The sequence below is a fragment of the Lontra canadensis genome, unplaced genomic scaffold, assembly GCF_010015895.1.
Source record: "Lontra canadensis isolate GAN:19392208 unplaced genomic scaffold, GSC_riverotter_1.0 scaffold5, whole genome shotgun sequence".
Classification (NCBI taxonomy): Eukaryota; Metazoa; Chordata; class Mammalia; order Carnivora; family Mustelidae; genus Lontra; species Lontra canadensis.
Window position 1 is genome coordinate 28,819,112 of NW_022630999.1, and position 23,417 is coordinate 28,842,528.

The window sequence follows — 23,417 nt, forward strand, 5'->3', positions numbered from 1 at the left end:
AATAAAATCTTAAAAATAAAAAAAGGAATTTCATACATAGAAAAGTGGCATAAGAATTATACACTGTTCTTTTAACAATGTAGCTTCTTAAATCCTTTGAATATGTTTTAAAGTTGTATCAGTAGATACCAGCAAATTTATTCGAAATGTCTATGTGTAGCATATAAGCATTCTATAAAAATAATTCTCACTGGAGCTTAATGAAACTTATCGTACAGTAGTGTAAATTTTCTGAATTATAATATGAAACATTAAAGGGGTTTTCTTTTTCTTCTTTCTTTCTTCTTTCTTCTTTCTTTACACTTCTTATACTTCTTTCTTACATTCCCTGAGAAAATAGAATAACTAATATTTGGTAATTTTTTCAAAATTTGTCTCATTATTATTTAATACCTTTTATGGCAGTGAGGGTCTTGGAACTTTTCTCTGATACTTCTCTCCACACCCCTGCCCAACTTCAAGGACAAATTTCTAGAGTATTGTATGCATCTCACTATCCTTTACAACTCTTCAGTTTCCAAAATCTTAAACTTATTATCTGAAACCCTGTATCCTTCCAACCTTCCAGTTCCCTCAGTGGCACTGCCACCTACCCTAGCCATCATTCTTCCTCTCCTCTGCATCTCCACCTACTTACCCCATCCCGCACCTCCAGTGACCTAGAACTTTGACTTCCATTAATGAGTCAGTCTGTAGCTGGCTTTGCTTATCTGTTATCAAGTCCAGACATATTCATTGCTTATTTCAACTGGGCTCTCTTTAGATTTTTTATTCTTTTGTTCCTCTTAATTAACCTTACACCACAGAAAACTTGCCGCTGAGAAAAGGAATCAGTCCAAGCATTTGATTTGTCTTTTTCTCATTTCAGCTGCTGAGGACTTCTAGAGAAACATTACATAGCCTCACTGATCAGGACCATTAAGGTTATGAATATAGAGTCTTCTGACTTAACTATATTCTTTCTCTCTCTCTCTCTCTTTTTCCCTGGTTTTCCCAAGGAGTTTATTTGGGCAGACCTAGGACTGGGAGGCTCTGCATGTAAAAGAAGGTGTTGGGCCTCTTGCTGGTGAAGCGTGGCTTGTGCTGGCAGCTCAGGACCGGGCAGGACAGTCGAAATTTGATCTTGGAGTCATGGAACTGCTTGGCTGCCAGTGGGCACTTGCTGGCTGCAGTCTCCTCCACCATCATGATCTGGATTGAGTGGGCCCAGACACAGTGCCATTCATCCATGTGTCAGCACTGGGAGACACTTCCTGCAGTGGTCAGGTCCTGGTCCTCTCAGTACATGCTGTGTTGCCACTTCCAGAGTCATATAGCATAGTCAGGTGCTGAAGTTCTTCACCCGTAAAGTGGATTTCTTCAACACCTGTCCACAGGTAGACAATTTGTAGACAGTTTCCCCTGAAGACTTCAGTCTTCAGCTGAGATGCAAAGTATCAGAAGTGAAACTTGGCAATGCCATGATTAGGAGCAAAGATTCACCTGGATAGAGGATAAGAGTGTGCCTTTTGGAGGTGGGCAGGCATCACCACACCACCTTGTACTCTCACAATGTGCCTGAGGCCTTCAGGGTGCACTATCTGCTCTCACTGGCACCCATGAAAGGAAGTGTTACCTGGATTCTTAATAGTGCCTGATACCTTGTTCTTTCCTTTCTATTGGTTCCAGTTCTCTTTTTGTTGTGGCTGTTCCAGTGTTACCAAGCTACTAACCCGTACCTTCAACAGATGTCTTGGATTATTTCCTGACTGAGAAAACAAGTCATCAGTGACAAAATTTCTTACTGCCTTCTCCCTTTAGCATCTATCACAGATCCTTCACATTGGGCAATACTATTTATCTCCCTTTCCCCTCCAATTTCAGAGAATGAAATACCTTTTCCTTTTCAGGGTTAGTTCTCCAACTATGTTCTTGATATCTCTTTCTTCTATGTACTAGGAATTTCATTCATCAAATGTCTCCTCGCTCTCTTGGATCTTCAAACACATCTTTCCCATGGACCCTTTCTTAAAGCAAACTAAAATGTTTACTTTTCCCTGTTGTTAAGTAATCTCTCCTGCAACCTTACATTTCCCCAAGTTAAATTTCCATCTCTGTCCTATTCACATTTATACTTTAAATATGACTGAATTCCCCATCTCCTACTCATCAATTTGCCCAATGTAATCTGTCTTCTATTTTACCTGTTTTCTCAAATACTCTTTTGAATATGGACTATCGTACTCCCTATTTGATAAATGAAGGTTTTGTTTTTTGTCTCACTTCAAAATGGTCACAAAGTGACATTGTTGGATCCTCATGTTTTCAGTTAGATTGTTTATATTCAATAAGAGAACATTATATTCTTAGCCGTGAGTGCCAGGCCAGCTTCTAACAGTACCCAGGCTTTGGTGTTAGTGTCAGCCAGTTCCTGGATATTAAGGGGGTGATCTTCTCCTTCTCAACAACAATGATGGTGATGATGTCAATAACAAATGATAAGTGCATTTGATGCTTATATTGTTACTGTTTTAAATGATTGATAATATTAAAACCTTTTAATCCCCACAACACTCCTTGACAGGTACTGTGGCTTTCTCCATTTTGTAGAAATTAAGACACCAGAAGGGGAAATAACATAAGAGAACAACAAAGCTGATAATATTTAGAGAACAGATATATCAGCTATTTCTTGCATACCATTGCATAGTTCCCAATTGTACTTGTCTCAGGAACTTGGCCTCTTATTTTGCATTAGCTTCCTTGTGATTGTGTAACCAACAACTCATCAGTGCCTTTTCCATTCATGCTGAATCTTTCTTGCATCCTGCCATAAGACATCTCTCTTGCCACTGAGGCCCACTTGGTATGAACAACCTAGGAAAGGCAGGGAGCTAAAGCTTTTGGAGCAAATATTTAATGTTGCTGAGAGTTGGTGAGTATTCTCCCTTTCATCCTCCACATGGACTATTCTGAAATATGATAGTTCAAATGCCCTCTTAGAAGACTGTCCTACAATCAAGAGATCAAGTGTGTTTAACTTAATACTGAATATTTGTTCTCTGTACATCCTTGACTCACACATATTTCTCTTCACTTCTGCTTCTCTGGAATTGTCCTTCCTAATAAACTGGTCGTATACAAGCTTTTATGCCAGGTTTTGCTTTTTGAAGAACTTAGGCAAATTGGATCCAAACTGTGAAAATTCCACCTGGATTGTCTATGGTCTGTTCTTATCATATAGAGCATAGACGTTGACAACATTGGCTTTAGAAGGTAAATCTCAGTTGGAGTCTGGATATTGCCTCTAATGAGCGATGTGACCTTGAATAATTTATTTAATCTCTCTTATCCTATCTTAAAAACTAGGGGTAACAGTACCTATTTAAATAGTTCTATCTCCCTATCAAGGGTTATGACAAATTTAATAGTTTGCTGTGACTAGCACACTGTCTGACATATAACATGTAAATATTATTTTTTATCATTATTAATATCTTTCAAAACTTATTCTTTTTCCTTCATTCCAGTGTATGTGAACATTAACACCACCCAAATGAAACAAATTTTAAGGAAATCCTTGGCTCTTTCATCTGCTTCAACTCTTTCTCCTCCCAAACTTTCATCATATAGTTGCTGAATAACTTAATAATTATTTTATCTCTCAAATACTCTCTCATATCTATTCTTTATTAATCTTTCTATCCTTTTCCCAGTATCTCACCATAATTTGCAATAATAGTGTACCAAGTGAAATGATTTTTCTTGCCTACTCTCCTTGACATGTTATAGTCTACCCTTTACTTTCCTCAGTCTTTTAAAGCATATCCCCATTCATCACTAATACTACTGAATTGTAATTGATTACTTATTTCTCTGTGACTCTAAAGGGTTTACCTGTCTTAGCAATATTGGTATTTTGGGATGTTTAATTATTTTTCATGGGGGCTACTCTTCTTTTTATTGTAGGATGTGTAATAGTACCTCTGGCCTCTACCTAGTAGATGAAGGTAGTGTCCCCTCCCCAGTGTGACAAAGAAAAATATCTACAAACTTTGCCATATGTCCCCTGAGGGTAGAACCACCCTGGTTTAGACCACTACTCTAGAAAGTGAGTCCTGTTTAGAAAACTGCTCTAGAAAGTGAGTCCTTTACGGACTGGGGTTATGTTTTATTGACATATATCCCTAACACCAACCACAATGTTGGAAAAATGGTAAGTATTCAACAAATATTTTAATAAATGAATGAATGAGTCCTCTCTCCAAAGCATTTTTTAACCTCTAGCCACTCTTTTATCTATAGCTTTTAGCAGTTTGCTGTGCCTATGTCTGTTTCCCCAATTACAATATATGACTTCCTTATATCCTTAACCCCCACAGAATGAATGGAATACATTAGGTTCTCATTAAATCCTTATTCAGTTATATTTAATTATAAAATTAATGTCTATATAGTCCATGAATATGTTCAGGCCATGTTTTTCTCGTTTTGAAGCTACTATATGATAACAATTGTATACTCTCACATCTTGCATAACTTTACCTTTGTGAGACTTGTGGCAGCTATAATTAACAACTGTGTACCCAATTGTTTAATATCTATCTCTGTAGGGTATTTGAGACTGAAGACAGTGGATACGTCTTTTTCCCTCCTCCCACATGGCTAACATAGAATTTGTGCAGAGTACATATTCAGTAAATTATAAATCTTTGTCAAATGAATTAACAGAAACAAATTCATGCTGTTTCTAAATGACATGGAAAACTTATGTACTTGGAGAATTTGGTTAATATACATATCACGGTTCACTGATTTATATGATGCAGCATCTTTGAACCTATATTATGAAGTTTTAAAAAGTCTCATCTTTGTCAAATTAGTGAAAAAGTAATTTGCCTCTCTAAATCACTTCACAAAAGAGAGGACTTGAGGCTGTCATAAGTCAATACAGATGTTTGATATCCCAGACTTGCAATCTCCTGTTGCTCAGCATGTTCATTTTTTTCTGGTACTAATGAATTAGCCCAGAGATCTTAATTGACATATTGACCTTGAAAACTCTAGAAAATGATCTCTTCTGCCAGCTTCATTATCTATGGCTTTATTAGCCAAGGAAATTTGACAATAAAACATGAAACAATCACAATTAATCTACATACAGATGCTATAAATTATACTTCTATCAAGTAAAAAAACAAAAAAACAGTGTAATCCCTAACATTGGATTGCACAAAAACATTTTAGTCTCATATTCCAAATATAAAATAAGTAGCTTTGTTCTGTTATTGTCTGAAACTACTTATTAACCCATACTTTTAAAATCTCAACAGTGAGTGTTTTATAAGAATTTCGTAGAACAGAATATTGTTTAAAGACTCTAAATTTAGTGTCTTTGAGGAATGTTCTCACATCATAGGAAATCAGCATGCTGTCTTAAAGAACATTAAAATTAAGAGAGAAAAAATTCTCTTTTCATGCATATTGTTGTGTATTTTCTTTCCTTACCATGGTTTCCTGTTGTTCTCAGTAGGGATCCCAATTTTAGAATATGCGGTAGACATCTGTACTATAGAAGCTAAAACTAAAAATTGTTCGGGAGTAACTAAGATACGGCTTTTCGTTTGACAAGAAATTGGAAGCAAAGAAATCATAGTATACAGCCTGCAATAAATGGCCTCTAATAGAAGTTTGACATTTTTTTAAATTAACTGACTTAGAATTTTTTGCTGGAAATATTATGCCAAAATAAATTTGAAAGTGATCCTAACCACAAGCACTCATATTAGGCACCTGTTGACTCTTCTATATCACACATAACTTAATGAAAAAGACCATTCTTTTTCACAAAAGTGTGTGACTATGTTTCTGACAAGGAGTAAAAATTACAAAAGTAACAAACTGGCTTTTTAACTTAAAAGCTACTGATACTTTTGTGGATATTTTATTTTAGCTAAAAGCATCTCTATTATATATGATTTTATTCCTTTTTAACTTATACTGAATACACAGATATTTTCCTGGACATAAAATATGTTATTATTTTGTTGATCAATTGCCTGTGGAATCATATCCAAATCCCCGAGATAATAATGGTCATTCTTCTATCTACCTTTCTGATCTCATTCCCATTTGTCCCTTTGTTCCTGTCCTTATAATTCTATGCAGTATGAAAGCATGCCAAAACAGACAGTGTTTCTGGTTGTGTTACTCCCTGTGCCTAGAATGAAAACCCCATTGTTTGTCTCCCCAGAATATTATACCTTGCCTTTCAAACCTCATTTCGAGCCAACCTTATTTCCCCTTGAAGCTATCATTGACTCTTCTAGGCAGGCTTAGCTGCTCATTCCTCCACATACTCAACTTCTTTGATCTCTGCCTCTGCCCACCCCCACCACACTCTTCACTCTAGAACAAATTATCAGATGTGTTAGTCTTAAAATCAATGGACCTGGTAGAGTCACTTGCTTCTGCACTGATGAGACCACATTTAGAAAATATCTTTAATTCTTGGCTATTGTAGAGCAACATTGATGCATCAGGGTATGTTCAGAGAAGAAACGTATCTTAAAGCCATTATGTCATGAGCTTCCATTTATGCATTTATAAATTAGAAATAGTAGTATTGGCACTGTTATAAAAGTGAATTAAAATAACACATAAAAATACTGTTAACTTGAAAAGTAAATTTTTATAAAAGTGTTCTATGCCTATTTACCAACTTTACTCTCCCTGTATTTACTGCCCACCATCTTGAAAGAATAGACTCCCCTGTATGCTTTTGTTTCCTTTATTTATAAACTTGCAGCAAAATTACTATTTTTTAATTTTTGTTATTTTTTTATTAATTATTTTATTAACATATAATGTATTATTTACCCCAGGAGTACAGGTCTGTGAATCATCAGACTTACACACTTCACAGCACTCACCATATCACATACCCTCCCCAATGTCCATAACCCAGCCACTGTCTCCATAACCCCCCTCTCCCTAGCAACCCTCAGTTTGTTCTGTGAGATTTAGAGTCTCTTATGGTTTGTCTCCCTCCCAATCCCATCTTGTTTCATTTTTTCCTTCCCTACCCCCCACATCCCCCACTCTGCCTCTCAAATCCGTCATATCAGGGAGATCATATGATATTTGTCTTTCTCTGATTGACTTATTTCACTCAGCATAATACCCTCTAGTTCCATCCACGTGGTTGCAAATGGCAAAATTTTTTACTTTTGATGGCTGCATAGTATTCCATTTTATACCACATCTTCTTTATCCACTCATCTCTTGATGGACACCTAGGTTCTTTCCATAGTTTGGCTATTGTGGACTTTGCTGCTATAAACATTAGGGTGCACATGCCCTTTGGATCACTACATAAATACACAGTAGTGCGATTGCTGGGTTGTAGGGTAGCTCAATTTTCAACTTTTTGAGGAAGCTCCATACTGTTTTCCAGAGTGGCTACACCGTCTTGCATTCTGACCAACAGTGTGGGAGGGTTCCCCTTTCTCCACAACCTCGCCAGCATCTGTCATTTCCTGACTTGTTAATTATAGCCATTCTGACTGGTGTGGGGTGGTATCTCATTGTGATTTTGATTTGTATTTCCCTGATGTCAAGTGATGCGGAGCACTTTTTCATGTGTCTGTTGGCCATCTGGATGTCTTCTTTGCAGAAGTGTCTGTTCATGTCTTCTGCCCATTTCTTGATTGGATTATTTGTTCTTTGGGTGTTGAGTTTGATAAGTTCTTTATAGATCTTGGATACTAGCCCTTTATCTGACATGTCATTTGCAAATATCTTCTCCCATCTGTCAGTTGTCTTTAGGTTTTGTTGACTGTTTCCTTTGCTGTGCAAAAGCTTTTGATCTTGATGAAGTCCCAATAGTTCATTTTTGCCCTTGCTTCCCTTGCCTTTGGTGATGTTTCTAGGAAGAAGTTGCTATGGCTGAGGTCGAAGAGGTTGCTGCCTGTGTTCTCCTCAAGGATTTTGATGGATTCCTGTCTCACATTGAGGTCTTTCATCCATTTTGAGTCTATTTGTGTGTGTGTTGTAAGGAAATGATTCAGTTTCATTTTTCTGCATGTGGCTGTCCAATTTTCCCAACACAATTTGTTGAAGAGATTGTAGGCTTTTCTAGATGAGAAAACTGGCATTCAAAAAGTGAAGTGATTTTCCCCAGGTCTCATATTTGTAAGAAGGACTAAATTCTGGGTTCCCTGAATCACAGCCTGGGACTTTGTGATATATATACTCCTCATTAATTAAACAGAAAAATGGCAAACAAGCAACAGAATGAAAAATAGAGAGAGAGATGTAGGAGATGGAGCAAATTATCCTGACAAGGAAAATCCAGTGCTCAACCACCAACAGAAAAGAGGGTGCAAAAGAGACAGTTATTGTAAAAATTAATAGAAAATGATAAAAAGGGGGGGCTCTCCAGGTGACAGGTTAATATATATAACAGGATTGAAAGGACTTAGGCAAATGCATCAGATTTTGCCATTATGTGAATGAACAGCAGAATGTTTAGAAATATCATCTTGAAATGGAAAGGGTAATGATTTTTATGGATAGGTTCACATTTGCTTAGAATGGTCTATTTTAAGCAGGGTTTTGTTGGTATTAAGGAATAGCTCCACTCAAGTTCAAGAAAAATATGCTTATATTAATAATAGACATGTCTTAAAATTTGTCAGAACCCTGGAGAGCAGACATTTTTTGTCCCTTTTGGCTTTTATCCAGCATATATCCTCTATCTGTTAAATGATTAGCTACCCATTGATTACTCATCCTCTTCTGTAATTATTTATGTTTCAGAACATGGATATTTAGTTTGCCTGGCCAGCTCCAACTCAAAATCAAGGAATTATTATTGATTATACTCTGATACTCCACCTCTACCTGGTAAATGCTCTAGAGAGAGAGAAAGCATTTATTGGAGTGGACCATTTTTTTTTTTTTTTTCCTCCAGTCATGGAGGGCTTGGGCTAGCCTTTGCCCAGTGATCATCCTTTTTACTAAACAATGTACAGGGGAAGTCACACACTGTACAATGGAATCATTTACAGTTGTGTTTCAGAAAGATTCCCTTAGAAGTCTGTATATGTGGGACAGGTTATTATAACCGTAAAATCTTATGTCAGAAAAAGATGATATAACATTTAGGGGAGTGTACTGGTTCATACAGATAGAAACTGCATTAAATATAATGCAGTGATTTTAACAATGTGTGTTATTTTAAAAAGTCACAGATTAAAGTTTTATTGCAAAAGTTAGATGAACATTAATTGTTGGCATTATACCCTAAATGTCATAAAATCTCAATTAAACAAAAAAGAAATACTTTTCCTTTTAAAAAGTAGTTTCAAAGATATACTAAGAAAAAAATATAAATCATACTGAATGAACTACATGCTGATGTATACTTACTAACCTGTGATGGGAGGGGAACCTGAAAAAAAAAGTGATTTTTCTTTTTATTTTTTTTTAAGTAAGTAGGACTTTAAGTGAGACTTATCTAGAAACATGATAATAGAAATCTTAGGAAAGTTACACATTTTTTTTTCTTTTTAATTTCCTTTTTTTTCCCCCCTTTGGTATCAAGTTCAGATAAAAAAAGATGAAATATTTTCTCCTCAATAATTTGACTCCATTATATTGTACTATTTTGTTTTTCTTCCTGGGCTAAACTGTGCAACTAGAGACATTTTATAACTGAAGTGGAATTGGTAGGGGATCTTGCCTTCACTAACATACTTTATACAGACCATTTGTCCACATGATCATTTCCTATAATTTGTCACAGCTAACCTACATTCTTACTCCATTTGTTGGTAGTATTCTTAAAGTCATAGTTACTGACCTACTTTTCCCTGCTCCCTGCTGGTACCTGCATGCCAGAACCTTTTAGTCTTGAAAAACACTAAATATTCACTGGTTGCAAACTCAAGGTCATTTCATGAACTGCTTTGGATTTACAGACACTCATCTTCAATCAAAGAATATTTATGTCAAATTAAAGGAACACTTCAGATACTTTTATCAATTTTGGCTTATCCAAGCTATATTTTATTTGATATGCAACTGTAAGTAAGCCACCTAAAATTTCAACCAATTCAGGGGAAAATTATTTAATTTCAATCTTGTAAAAAGTAAGGAGTCTTCCTATTTAAGAAGTTCTTCAGTCAGTAACTGTAGTTCGTTTGCTAGGAAGAAGTTGCTGCAGCTGAGGTTGAAGAGGTTGCTGCCTGTGTTCTTCTCAAGGATTTTGATGGATTCCTTTCTCATATTAAGGTCTTTCATCCATCTTGAGTCTATTTTTGTGTGTGTTGTAAGGAAATGCTTCAGTTTCATTTTTCTGCATGTGGCTGTCCAATTTTCCCAACATCATTTGTTGAAGAGACTGTCTTTTTTTCTTTGGGGCATTCTTTCCTGCTTTGTCGAAGATTAGTTGGCCGTAGAGTTGAAGGTCTATTTCTGGGCTCTCTATTCTGTTCCATTGATCTATGTGTCTGTTTTTGTGCCAGTACCATACTGTCTTGATGATGACAGCTTTGTAATAGAGCTTGAAGTCTGGAATTGTGATGCCACCGACTTTGGCTTTCTTTTTCAACATTCCTCTGGCTATTTGGGATCTTTTCTGGTTCCATATAAATTGTAGGATTATTTGTTTCATCTCTTTGAAAAAAATGGATGGTATTTTGATAGCAATTGCATTGAATGTGTAGATTGCTTTAGGTAGCATAGACATTTTCACAATATTTTTTCTTCTAAATAATGAGCATGGAAAATTTTTCCATTTCTTTGTGTCTTCCTCAATTTCTTTCATGAGTACTTCATAGTTTTCTGAGTACAGATTTTTGTCTCTTTGGTTAGATTTATTCCTAATATCTTATGGTTTTGGTTACAACTGTAAATGGGATCGACTCCTTAATTTCTGTTTCCTCTGTCTTGTTGTTGTTGTATAGAAATACAACTGAATTCTGTGCTTTGATTTTATATCGTGTATGAGTTCTAGCAGTTTCAGAGTGGATTCTTTTGGTTTTCCACATAAAGTATCATATCATCTTCAAAGAGTGAGAGTTTGACTTCTTTGCCAATTTGGATGCCTTTAATTTCTTTTTGTTGTCTGATTTCTGAGGCTAGGACTTCTAGGACTAAGTTGAATAGCAATAGTGATAATGGACATCCCTGCCATGTTCCTGGCCTTAGCGGAAAAGCTCTCAGTTTTTCTCCATTGAGAATGGTATTTGCTGTGGGTTTTCATAGATGGCTTTGATGATATTGAGGTATGTACCCTCTCTCCCTACACTGTGAAGAGTTTTGATCAAGAAAGGATGCTGTATTTTGTCAAATGCTTTTTCAGTATCTATTGAGAGTATCATATGGTTCTTTTTTTATTAATGTATTGTATCACATTGATTGATTTGTGGATGTTGAACCAACCTTGCAGCCCAGGAATAAATCCCACTTGGTCATGGTGAATGATCCTTTTAATGTACTGTTGGATCCTATTGGCTAGTATTTTGGTGAGAATTTTTGCATCTGTGTTCTTGAAGGATATTGGTCTGTAATTCTAGTTTTTGATGGGGTCTTTTTCTGGTTTTGGGCTCAAGGTAATGCTGGCCTCATGAAATGAGTTCAAAAGTTTCCTTCCATTTCTATTTTTTGGAACAGTTTCAGGAGAATAGGTGTTAATTCTTCTTTAACTGTTTGGTAAAATTCCCCTGGGAAGCTGTCTGGCCCTGGGCTCTTGTTTTTTGGGAGATTTTTGATGACTGCTTCAATATCCTTACTGGTTATGGGTCTGTTCAGGTTTTCTCTTTCTTCCTGGTTCAGATTTGGGAGTTTATATGTTTCTAGGAATGCATTCATTTCTTCCAGATTGTCAAATTTGCTGGTGTATATTTGCTCATAACATGTTCTTATAATTGTTTGTATTTCTTTGGTGTTGTTTGTGATCTCTCCTCTTTCATTCATGATTTTATTTATTTGGGTTCTTTCTCTTTTCTTTTTGATAAGTCTGGCCAGGGGTTTATCAGTCTTCTTAATTCTTTCAAAGAACCAGCTCCTAGTTTCGTTGATTTGTTCTACTGGTTTTTTTGGTTTCTATTTCATTGATTTCTGCTCTGATCTCTATGAATTCTCTTCTGCTGGGTTTCAGCTTTCTTTGCTGTTCTTTCTCCAGCTCCTTTAGGTGTAGGGTTAGGTTGCATACTTGAGAACTTTCTTGTTTCTTGAGAAAGGCTTGTATCACTATATACTTTCCTCTCAGGACTTCCTTTGCTGTGTCCCACAGATTTTGAACAATTGTGTATTCATTATCATTTGTTTCTGTGAATTTTTTCAATTCTTCTTTAATTTCCTGGTTGACCCATTCATTCTTTGGTAGGATGCTATTTAGTCTCCATGTATTTGAGTTCTTTTCAACTTTTCTCTTATGATTGAGTTCTAGCTTCAGAGCATTGTGGTCTGAAAATGTGCGGGAATGATCCCAGTCTTTTGGTACTAGTTGAGACCTGATTTGTGACCCAGGATGGGATCTATTCTGGAGAGTATTCCATGTGCACTAGAAAAGAATGTGTATTCTGTTGCTTTGGGATAGAATGTTTTGAATATGTCTGTGATGTCCATCTGGTCCAGTGTGTCATTTAAGGTCCTTATTTGCTTGTTGATCTTTTGCTCAGATGATCTGTCCATTTCAGTGAGGGGGGTGTTAAAGTCCCATATTTTATTGTATTATTGTTGATGTGTTTCTTTGATTTTTTATTAATTGGTTTATATAATTGGTTGCTCCCATGTTAAAGGCATAGCTATTTATAATTATTAGATCCTTTTTTTGGACAGACTCTTTGATTATGATATAGTGTCCTTCCTCATCTCTTATTATAGTCTTTGGCTTAAAATATAATTTATCTGATATAAGAATTGCCACCCTAGCTTTCTTTTGATGTCCATTAGCATGGTAAATTTTTTTCTACCCCCTCACTTTAAATCTGGAGGTGTCTTTGGGTGTAAAATGAGTTTTTTTTTTTAAGACAGCATATTGATGGTTTTGTTGTTGTTTTTTTTAATCCATTCTGATAACCTGTGGTCTTTTGATTGGAACATTTAGCCTATTTACATTCAGAGTAACTATTGAAAGATAAGAATTTAGTGTTGTTGTACTGCCTGTAAGGAGCAGGTGACTGTTATTGTATATTGTTTCTGTTCCTTTCTGGTCTACTACTTTTAGGCTCTCTCTTTGCTTAGAAGACCCCTTTCAATATGTCCTGTAGGGCTGGTTTGGTGTTTGCAAATTCTTTTAGTTTTTGTTTGTCCTGGAAGCTTTTTATCTCTCTCATTTTCAATGATAACCTAGCTGGATATAGTATTCTTGGCTGCATATTTTTCTCATTTAGTGCACTGAATATATCGTGCCAGTTCTTTCTGGCCTTCCAGGTCTCTGTGGCTAAGTCTGCTACCAATCTCATTTTTACCATTGTATGTTACAGACTTCTTATCCCAAGCTGCTTTCAGGATTTTCTCTTTATCACTAAGACTTGTAAGTTTTATTATTAGATGATGGGGTGTCGACCTATTTTTATTGATTTTGAGGGGGGTTCTCTGTGCCTCCTGAATTTTGATGCTTGTTCCCTTTGCCATTTTAGGGGAATTGTCTTCTGTAATTCACTCCAATATATCTTCTGCCCCCTCTCTCTTTCTTCTTCTTCTGGAATCCCTATTATTCTAATATTGTTTCATCTTTTTTTTTTTTAAGATTTTATTTATTTATTCGACAGACAGAGATCACAAGTAGGCAGAGAGGCAGACAGAAAAAGATGGGGAAACAGGCTCCCTGCTCAGCAGAGAGCCCAATGTGGGGCTCGATCCCAGGACCCTGAGATCATGACCTGAGCCGAAGGCCGGGGCTTAACCCACTGAGCCACCCAGGTGCCCCTCTAATATTGTTTCATCTTATGGTATCACTTTTCTCCAAAATTCTCCCCTCATGGTCCAGTTGTTTGTCTCTCTTTTGCTCAGCTTCTTTATTCTCCATCATTTGGTCTTCTATACCACTAATTCTCTCTTCTGCCTCATTATCCTAGCAGTAAGAGCTTCATTTTTTATTGCACTTTGTTAATAGCTTTTTTTATTTCAGTTTGGTTAGATTTTAGTTCTTTTATTTCTCCATAAAGGGCTTTTATTTCTCCAGGCAGTTTTCTCTAATATCTTCCATGCCTTTTTGAAGCCCAGCTAGCACCTTGAGAATCATTCTGAAGTCTAGATCTGACATATTACAAATGTCCCATATTGATTAGGTCCCTAGACTTCAGTACTGCCTCTTGTTCTTTTTTTCGTTGTGAGTTTTTCCACCTTGTCATTTTATCCAGATATGAATATATGAACAAGAGAATAAAATACTAAAAGGGTGGCAGAGACCCCAGAAAAATGTATGCTAACCAAATCAGAAGAGACCCCAAATTGGGGGAAGAAGAAAGGGGGTAAAAAAAAAAATATATACACACACACACACACACACACACAAACACACACACATACACACACACACACACACACACACACATACTAGACAGGTGAATAGAACAGAGCCACCCATTTGATTTTTGGGTGTATTTTGGTCTCTTAGAAGAAACTACCTCCCAAAATTTTAAGGAAAGAAAAACTTATATATATATATACAAAAATAAGCATAAACTCAATAAAGGAGTGGAATAAGACTGTAAAGATGAAAATTTTTAAAAAATTCTAGAAAAGGAATTGATAAGATAAGTTGGTTGGAAAAGGAAAGAAAAAAAAGTGGCGAGAATATGCTCAGGCTGGAAACTAGAACAAAGCCCTGTGCTAGATTTAGGGTATATTTTGATCCATTAGAAGAAATTGTATCCCAAAATTTTTTTGGAAAAAAAACCCTATATGTATACAAAAAATAAGGCTAAATACAATGAAGGCTAAAAAATGACTATGATAATGAAGGTTTAAATAGTTTTTTTTATTTTTTTTTTTTTAGAAAGGTATTGTTAAGATAAACTAGTTAAAAAACGTTAAAAGTGGAAAGAGGAAAAGTTTTTAAAAAATTAGAATAAGAAAAAAATAAAATTAAAAAAAATTAATTTAACTTGCAAGACTAAAGGATCTTAGGGAGAAAGCCATGAATTCCATGCATTACTTTCCCCCAGCTCTGAAGTTCCATGGTTCTCCTTAATTGGTGAGTTTGGTCTTGGCTGGATGTTCTTGCTGATCTTCTTGGGGAGGGACCTGTTATAGTGATTCTCAAATGTCTTTGCCTGAGATGGAATTGCACTGCCCTTGCTATTGTCCAGGCTAAGTAACCTGCTCGGGTTCGCTCTCAGGACCTTTTGTTCCCTGAATGCTTTCTGTAGAGCTCTGGAGGATGAGAATGAAAATGGTGGCCTCCCAATCTCTGGCTTGGAGGAGCCAAGAGCTTGGGGCCTTATTACTCAGTGTACCCTCAGAGAAAAGTGGTCAATCACTCCCGTCTCCCTAATCTCCAGACCCGGTCCAAGCTCATGTGGTCTGTGACTGAGCATTTCTCTTTCTGGCACACAGCCCCATTTGGAGTCTCCAAATCCAGCATATACTTGCTATGCTGCTCCTCTGGGGGAGAAAGCTGAGTCTCCTTGGATCTGCCAGCTGTGGGGTCCCTGCTCAAAGAGCAGTGGTCCAATTATGCCACAGATCCCAGTTTAAGGTAACCCTGAGCTGAGAGCTCACTCCTTGGCTCTGTCTCTGTAGTCGGCTTCCCCACTCTGATACCTGTGAGCTCTGCCACACTCAGACACCCCAGTCTTTCTCTGACCCCGGGGACCTGAAACCACTGTCCCCACGAGGACTCCAGCCCCGCTTAGCCTCTGGAACAATGTCCCTCAGTGGAGTAGACTTCTAACTAAAAGTTCCAATTTTGTGCTCTGCTGCTCTGTGGCTTGCCAGGAGCTGGCCCTTCCCCCCACGGTCTATCTTCCCATCACTTTGGATTCACTTCTCTGCACATCCTACCATTCAGAAAGTGGTCAATTTTCTGTTCCTAGAATTGCTGCTATTCTTCTCTTCAATATCCTGTTGGGTTTGTAGGTGTTCGGAATGGTTTGATACCTATGCGGAACTCCTGTGACCTGATGTCATCTCAGTCTACTACCCTTCCTCCATCTTGCCTCCCTCCTCCTTTTTGTTATTATTTTTATCTCCTTCATTGTTAATATAAGCTTCTTCATGGCAGGAATTGGTGAAATTATGTTTATATCCTTCAGTTCCATCACATGAATACTAAGCACACAATACACAATCTTTAAAAGAATATGAAGAAGAATTGAAATGAGTTTCCACCAAGGGAAAACACTATTGTTTTCTTTCAAATAGCCAACAGGCCCTCATATGGAATTTTGTTAGCTCTAAATGGTAGCACAAGAAAAGGCGGGTAGCTAATTTCATATCAGTACTGGAAAATAAGACTAAAAGATTTTAAAAGGGGGATACAAATGGTTTATTATCCCAATATCCAAATAAATTCTGCTAGTTGAAATACATGAAAGCAGTTCATACAAATGATTAGATATAGACGTAATTTAAAAGGTGTAAACTAAAAATAAAAGCCTAACCTTATATTTCTTAGAAACCGTCTTCACCATATTCTTCAAAAAGGTATTATTTTACATGAACATAGGTAGGGACATCCTTAAAATATTTTACACCAAAGGTATTCTTCCTATTCCCATTTATGTTGGGTGGGTCCCTCTCTCCCTCTTTCTCTCTGTATCCCCATTCTTTATTATTGGATATTATTGAGCTTATTAATATAAACAGTGTTATCATAAGCAGGATACTTTGAAGGATCTTGGGGATTTTTTTCTAAATATTTAATGTTAAAAGGAAACCAAAGATATAGACTGCCATGAGGTAAAAATACGTTCATTGTATAACTTTTCAGAGGCTTTTCTTTAAAATATTCCTGCATTGTTAGTGAAGTTAGTGAAACTAGACTAAATGGTTCCTAACAGCTCTTTATAATTCTAATATAAAATTAAAAAAATGTTTGTTGCTATTTATATCAAGTAATTCTTCTAACTTTAGCTTTATATTACAATCATCTGGAGAACTCCCCACCCTCCCTTTTTTCCCCCATCTGGAGAACATTTAAAAAAATAATAATAATGCTCAATTATTATCCTGATGAAGTAAATCAGAATCTGTAAGAATTCTGATGAAGTAAATCAGAATCTGTAAGGATGGATCTCAGACTCTCTTAAAAGTTCCCAGAGTATTCTAATGTGCATTTAGTGTTGAGAATTACCGACCTAAAGTTCAAGTCCTTAACATTGTTTATCAATAAGTTTGAAAATAAGAATGGCAGTAGCAAAGGTACAAGAACCTTACATAATTGATTTTCTTCTCTTATAGCAAGATGTGGGAAGTATGACAGTGATTTAAAGAGCAGAAACAATCTGGAGAGAATCCCAGACAATGTTGATACAGGACTTTGGTAAATGCTGGTCATTTTCTCAGAGCAGATACTCCTTTTTTCCAACTCTTTCTCTGCTGGTGCCTTATAGAGGAGGAAAGGGTCCATATCTGCCTGCAGTCTTTCTCATTGTTATTCATTGGCCCACGGAAGCTGAGATGGGCATCTCAGTTTATTTAATCAGTGGTCTCTACAAGAAGGTTAGGAATCATCTCTGTGTATCAGAACTGATATGTAGCAACATCCATCAGAACAGATTAGTAGGCTTCTGTCAAAGTAGATGCCATAGGGTAGAATGAAACCTGAAGCTAGGTTAAGTAATTGGGTTCTTGTTCAATAAAAGTGCTTGTTTGTGCTGTGTAATGAAAGATCTTTGGTCCAATGGATGTCTGAATCCAAATACCCTTCGGATTTTCTGATGGATAAAGAGATAAGGGTGAAAGGGATTTAATTTAGAACTATTGAAAAACTTTAAAGAGATTAGAAAAAAATTGGTAAATGTACTTTCTTTTTAAAAATCAGGATTCTTTGTTACTTAGCAGGGCTTTTTTTTTTTTTTTTGTTTTTTTTTTAAATTGGCACTAAAGCCTTTTTGTTGGTTTTGTTTTTGTTGCTTCTTTTTCCCCCATTGCATTTGCCATCATCGACTGACCTTTGAGATTCAGGTTATAAAGAAGATAATGGAGAAACTGTTATTTCCCAGCCCATGTGGAGATAACCTGAATTTAGGAAGTGTTAACTCTTCGGGTTTCATTGGAATGTTTTATCAAAGTTGTAGGCACAGCATTGGTAAATAGAACAAACCTTATATTTTGATTCAAGTAATTTTTTTTCCAAAAAAGTCAATATTCACTCATGTATCTAAGCTTCTTTTTAAAAATCAACATTTAAACCAGATTCTTTTAAGAACACACTTTAAAAACTTATCTAATTAAAAAATTCACATGAGCAATCAGAGTGGTGTGGAATAGTGGGTAGAATTTTGTGGAATGTATTAATCTCAACAATAAGATCATTCATGCACTGGGTTTTTAAAAGAATTGTCCCAGATAATTTCAGTAAGTAATTTGGGATAACAAATCTGTTTGGGAAAAAAGAAATTAAAAAAGGCCTTTTTCTTTTTATTCCACTCATTTAACACTTGAGATAAAAGGTTTTTTTTTTTTTTGGTGGGGGGAAGGTTAGGAATACACAACTTGAAGGGCGGGGAATTCACAACTCAGAGGGAAAAAGTTTTGTTAACTGAACAGGATCTATATTTAAACTTGCTGCACTACATGGCACATTCAGAGTATTTTGATCGTTGGTGCAAATCACATGCATCTTGGCCTCTCATCCTCTTACTTCACATCTAAATATCATACTCTTAACTCTCCCATCAATAGGTAATCTACTCATTCATACTTTATCTATTTTTGTTATTCTCTCGGGTTTCTTCCTTTTCCTTTCTCTCATCTGCTATAATATATTATATTATGTTAATCTCCAAGATCATTTGATGAGCCAGAATTATAACAAATAAATGCTTATTGAACTCAGCTTCTCTTCAGAGTTGCCTAGCAGGTCACGTGAAACAGCAGAGCTAGGAAGTAAGAACACTGAGTCGAAGCAAAATTTCAACATTAAAAATTCGTAAGTCTTGGCAGCTCCTAAGCACTTTAGAGATACCTTTTCTTTTCGCAGAGGGTCAAAGGCACAACAGATGATTCATAGCTGTGCTAAAGACAGGAGTGTCTCCTGATGAAAAACATCAGTCCCCACCTCTGGGAGGCTGTCATGTGAGGGGATGAATTAGTAATACTTTTAAAAAGAGACAACTGTCTTCTGGAGAGTAACCCTCCTTTTAAAAAATTTAGGAGTTGGACTTCCCATTTATCTCTCAATGAAGAAGGAGACCTTCTCCATTTTCCCTGACTCACTCTTGACTTCATTTTAGAACTGACAAGTTTAAACAAGATGAGAATCAGATTGCCTCTGCCTATCTCATTCTTTGGCTCTAGCCGACAATGTAATTAATGTTGCTGTAGGAAAAAGAAAAAGCATTCCTGATGAGAACTTTTTTCTCTGTCTTTTGCAGGTACATTTTTAAGAGGGTGAGTAGTTTTTTTGACACATTAGTGGGGGAGGTATTGCACGCAGATGTCCTTGATGATTTTTTTGTGTGTATATTAATTTATAAGTTAGGCCCAAACTACATTTGTCTTTTATTCTTTTTATGGCACACAGAGGTTAATAATTACCATAGTGTAAAAAAAAAGGTAACATCCAAAACATACACATGCACATAATTTCTTCTGCTGCTTCCCTGTAACATATGATTCTTTAGCATGTTTGTTTTGGGATATGTTTCTGGGGAAATTCACTATAGCTAAGTGCTAGAATTATGCCAATAGCTATCAGGCTGCTACTATAACTAGTTCCCCTCAGTTCAGGTCTTTTTACATGTTCTTACCTAGACTATCAAAATTGTCTCGCAACATCATTCCTACAGACTGTAGTAGATTTCCCATCTTCTCTTGCAAGTTGGGTTTCCTCCTCAGTATCCTTTAATTTCTCGTTCTTATATACCAAATAAATTGTGAATGCTTTATTTTGGAACTCAGTTGTCGATAGCTACACCCATATTTGAGTTCCTATCCTGATGCTTTTATATGCTTCAATTTCTGGTCTCTAATTAAGTTATATACATGGGAATATTCAGACCTCACCCATCATATTCAATCGACATGGATTGTTTTTATAATCCACCTACTTACTGTAATTCTTCTCATTTATCAAGACCAAGTTTTAGTGCCATTGCATCCATAACTTCTTCCCCTCATTTATATTCTTCTCAATGTCCTTGCCTACCATCCACTACCACCATGGGGACTCTATCATAATTAACTGCTAAAATATTTTCTATATTTGTTCCTGTACTATTGTGAATGCAGAGTACTTTGTGATATATTTATTCACATGTATACATGTATATCTGTCTGCCTTATAAGGACCATGAAATAGGAATAAAGACTTTGTACCTAATATACTCTCTACTCAACTCTTTGTAGATATATGAAATGGTTTAAATACTTGTTATAGAGAATACATATAAAGTTTGGTCTTATATTTATTTTTTAAAGGACTGTTAGATTATTATGAAGAATGTACTGAGAATGCCTCGGATGCCTTCTATAGATAAACTTACATTCTGTTAAGAAGAGAAACCAGTATCTGTTTTCATAGGGAGAATATTTTCTTTTTTTCTTGGTACCAACCAATAATGGGAAACACTTCAGCCGTCCATTTTTTAGTCAAAAGTAGAATGGTGTTATTTAATCATGCATTGATTTGTTGTCTCTGAACCCACAAAGTAGGTGGTTTGGCTATGTACAGTCGGTGTAAGATGTTATATATGCTCAAGTTTGCAGATGAGGACCATTAGAATAAGTCCTTTGGGACTCCCAGATATGTGGCAAAAACTTATCATACAAATAATTAAGGATACAAAAGAAGGAAAGTATAGAAATGTATTGATGGTTTTAAATGTAAGCTGTCTTCCGTTGAAATTGATGCCATGCTGCTGTTTATAGAACTCTATGTAGAATAAAATTCCAAAATTCTTACTTTGTGATCATAATTATATTTTGAAATGATTTTTCTTTATAATAAGAATCAATATTTGAACTAGTGGATCCTAAGTATGCTTAAAATTATTTAAGGATTTGTAAGTTGGAAAAACTGAGGAGTATAATAGGCACGAATCACTCTTTCAGTTTTAGTTTTTATGAAATATATTTGATGTTTACTATAAGCTTATTGTAAGTAGTAATTTTCTCCTGTTATAACTAAGGGAATATGTAATTGATAATGTATGTAGAATTTTCAGTAAAAATGATTAACTAAATCATCTTAGTACATATATTCTGCATATAATTTAAAATTTCCATTTGCGTGGAATGAGGGTATCACAGGATTCATATCATATGGCTATAAAATACCTACTTAATGTTATCTAATCTTCCATCAAAAGCTTGTTTAGTTTTACTTTTTTAAAATAGAAGTATCTTTATTTTAATAGATTTTATTATATTATAAATTTATACAAAAAATAATAAATTATTCATTGAGTTAATGCAAATAAAGCACTTAGCAAACTGTTTTCTGCAAAGTAAACAGTAAATGTTTCTCATTGCTATTAACATTATTTTCATAGCTAAATATTACAACATATAATTTATTTAATAGATCCCCTATTAATGGACATTGCCCCTAAACTTTAAATTGAATTTTAATTGAGTGTTCTCAATTACATTTCTGACTTTAATTGAGCTTTCTTTTTTTTAATTTTTTAAAGATTTATTTATTTGACAGAGAGAGAGAGAGAACACAAGCATGGGGAGTGGGAGAGGGAGAAGCAGGATCCCTGCTGAGCAGGAAGTCCAATGCAGATGCATTGGATCAATCCCAGGACGCTGGGATCATGTCCTGAGCCAAAGGCAGAAGATACTTAATGAACTGAGCCACCCAGGTGACCCTAATTGAGCTTTCGGATTCAAGTTGTCTGGCAAATGAATATACTGTTCTCAGTTTTTCAAATAGTGTGTGATAAAATATGATATACTATTCTTAAAAACTGTACAAAAAATCCATTTTTCTTTGATGATTCAGTAATCTCTTTAGGGATTATCCCCTCTAGGTTCATTATTTTGACCCTGAGTTTCCATTTTGCTATTGGTATATGCAATTATTAATACATATTTTTATTAGGAAATATTTTTATTTATTAAATACTTTAAAATTATATTAAATATTTTTATTTATTAAATATTTCTATTAAGAAATATTTGCAGAGGGGTGCCTTTGTGGCTCTGTCATTAAGTGTCTGCATTTGACTCAGGTCATGATCCCGGTGTCTTGGGATGTCATGATCCCAGTGTCCTCCAGCTCCCCCTGCTTGTGTTCCCTCTCTTGCTGTCTCTCTCTGTCAAATAAATAAATAAAATCTTAAAAAAAGAGAAATATTTGCAGAGAAGAAAAAGGTCTTTCATAAAGATAAGTAACATGAATTAAACCTTAAAAGCCATCTTTTTATTATTCTCCATTTGGCTCATGTGAACTTGTGATCAAAAGTGAGAAGCTCCCTACTCACAAGGAACATATATATAGTCTAGTGTGGGTAACATATTAAATGAATAACCACTAAAAATTCATGTTCTTATTATATCTCCCTTCCTAATCAGTTCACTAAATACTTTGTTATAAAATTAAACTTTCAGAGATTCCTATGTTGGCTTCCACAGACCTGACCACCACTAGGGTAGAGAGGTAAAATTGAATTCTTCAGCTTGCACTTTGGTGAATCAGCCGTATTGAACCACATCTTCTTTGAACCATAGCCTTCAATAGCCAACAAACTAATGCTGCTGTACCAGATTTCCCATTGGTATTTAGTTCTATTCCTGCCCTCTGTGCTATAACCACAGGGCTAAAAGCCTAATGATCCTTGGTCAACATTGATTCCACTAATGAGAACGAAAGACTAGTAAAAGGCACATGTTTGGGTTTCAGCAGATAGAAATTTTGCATCGCCTGTTGCTTTCCCCAGTGGACTTCCTGCCTTGTTATTACAACAGCTGTGACTTTTAGGGTCCAGATACTCCAGAGCTAGTAAAGACTTTTCCTGACCTCACTCCTACAATGCATTGAATGGTCTTGTAAATACTTAATACCCTATATTGAATCATTTTTTGTGAAGTACCTAGAATAGTTTTGTTTTCCTGATTGACCACAGCATGATAATTTAATCTTAAATATTTAACAGCAATAGAGTTAAATTTTGCAGCATGTATGATGTGGTTGGGTAAAGGCACACCTCTAACCTCTATCCAGGACCCCTAGGTATATCACCCTAAGTTAGAGAATTACAAAAACTTGAATACTTTCCCACTTAATCACTTATTTGGATGAAATGGTTTGT

At 35.7% G+C, this 23,417-nt stretch overlaps 1 pseudogene; it reads right to left on the minus strand.

The window, feature by feature from the left end:
- Positions 1 to 1,002: 1,002 nt before the first annotated feature.
- On the minus strand, positions 1,003 to 22,820 carry LOC116864427 (annotated as a pseudogene).
- Positions 22,821 to 23,417: the final 597 nt, after the last annotated feature.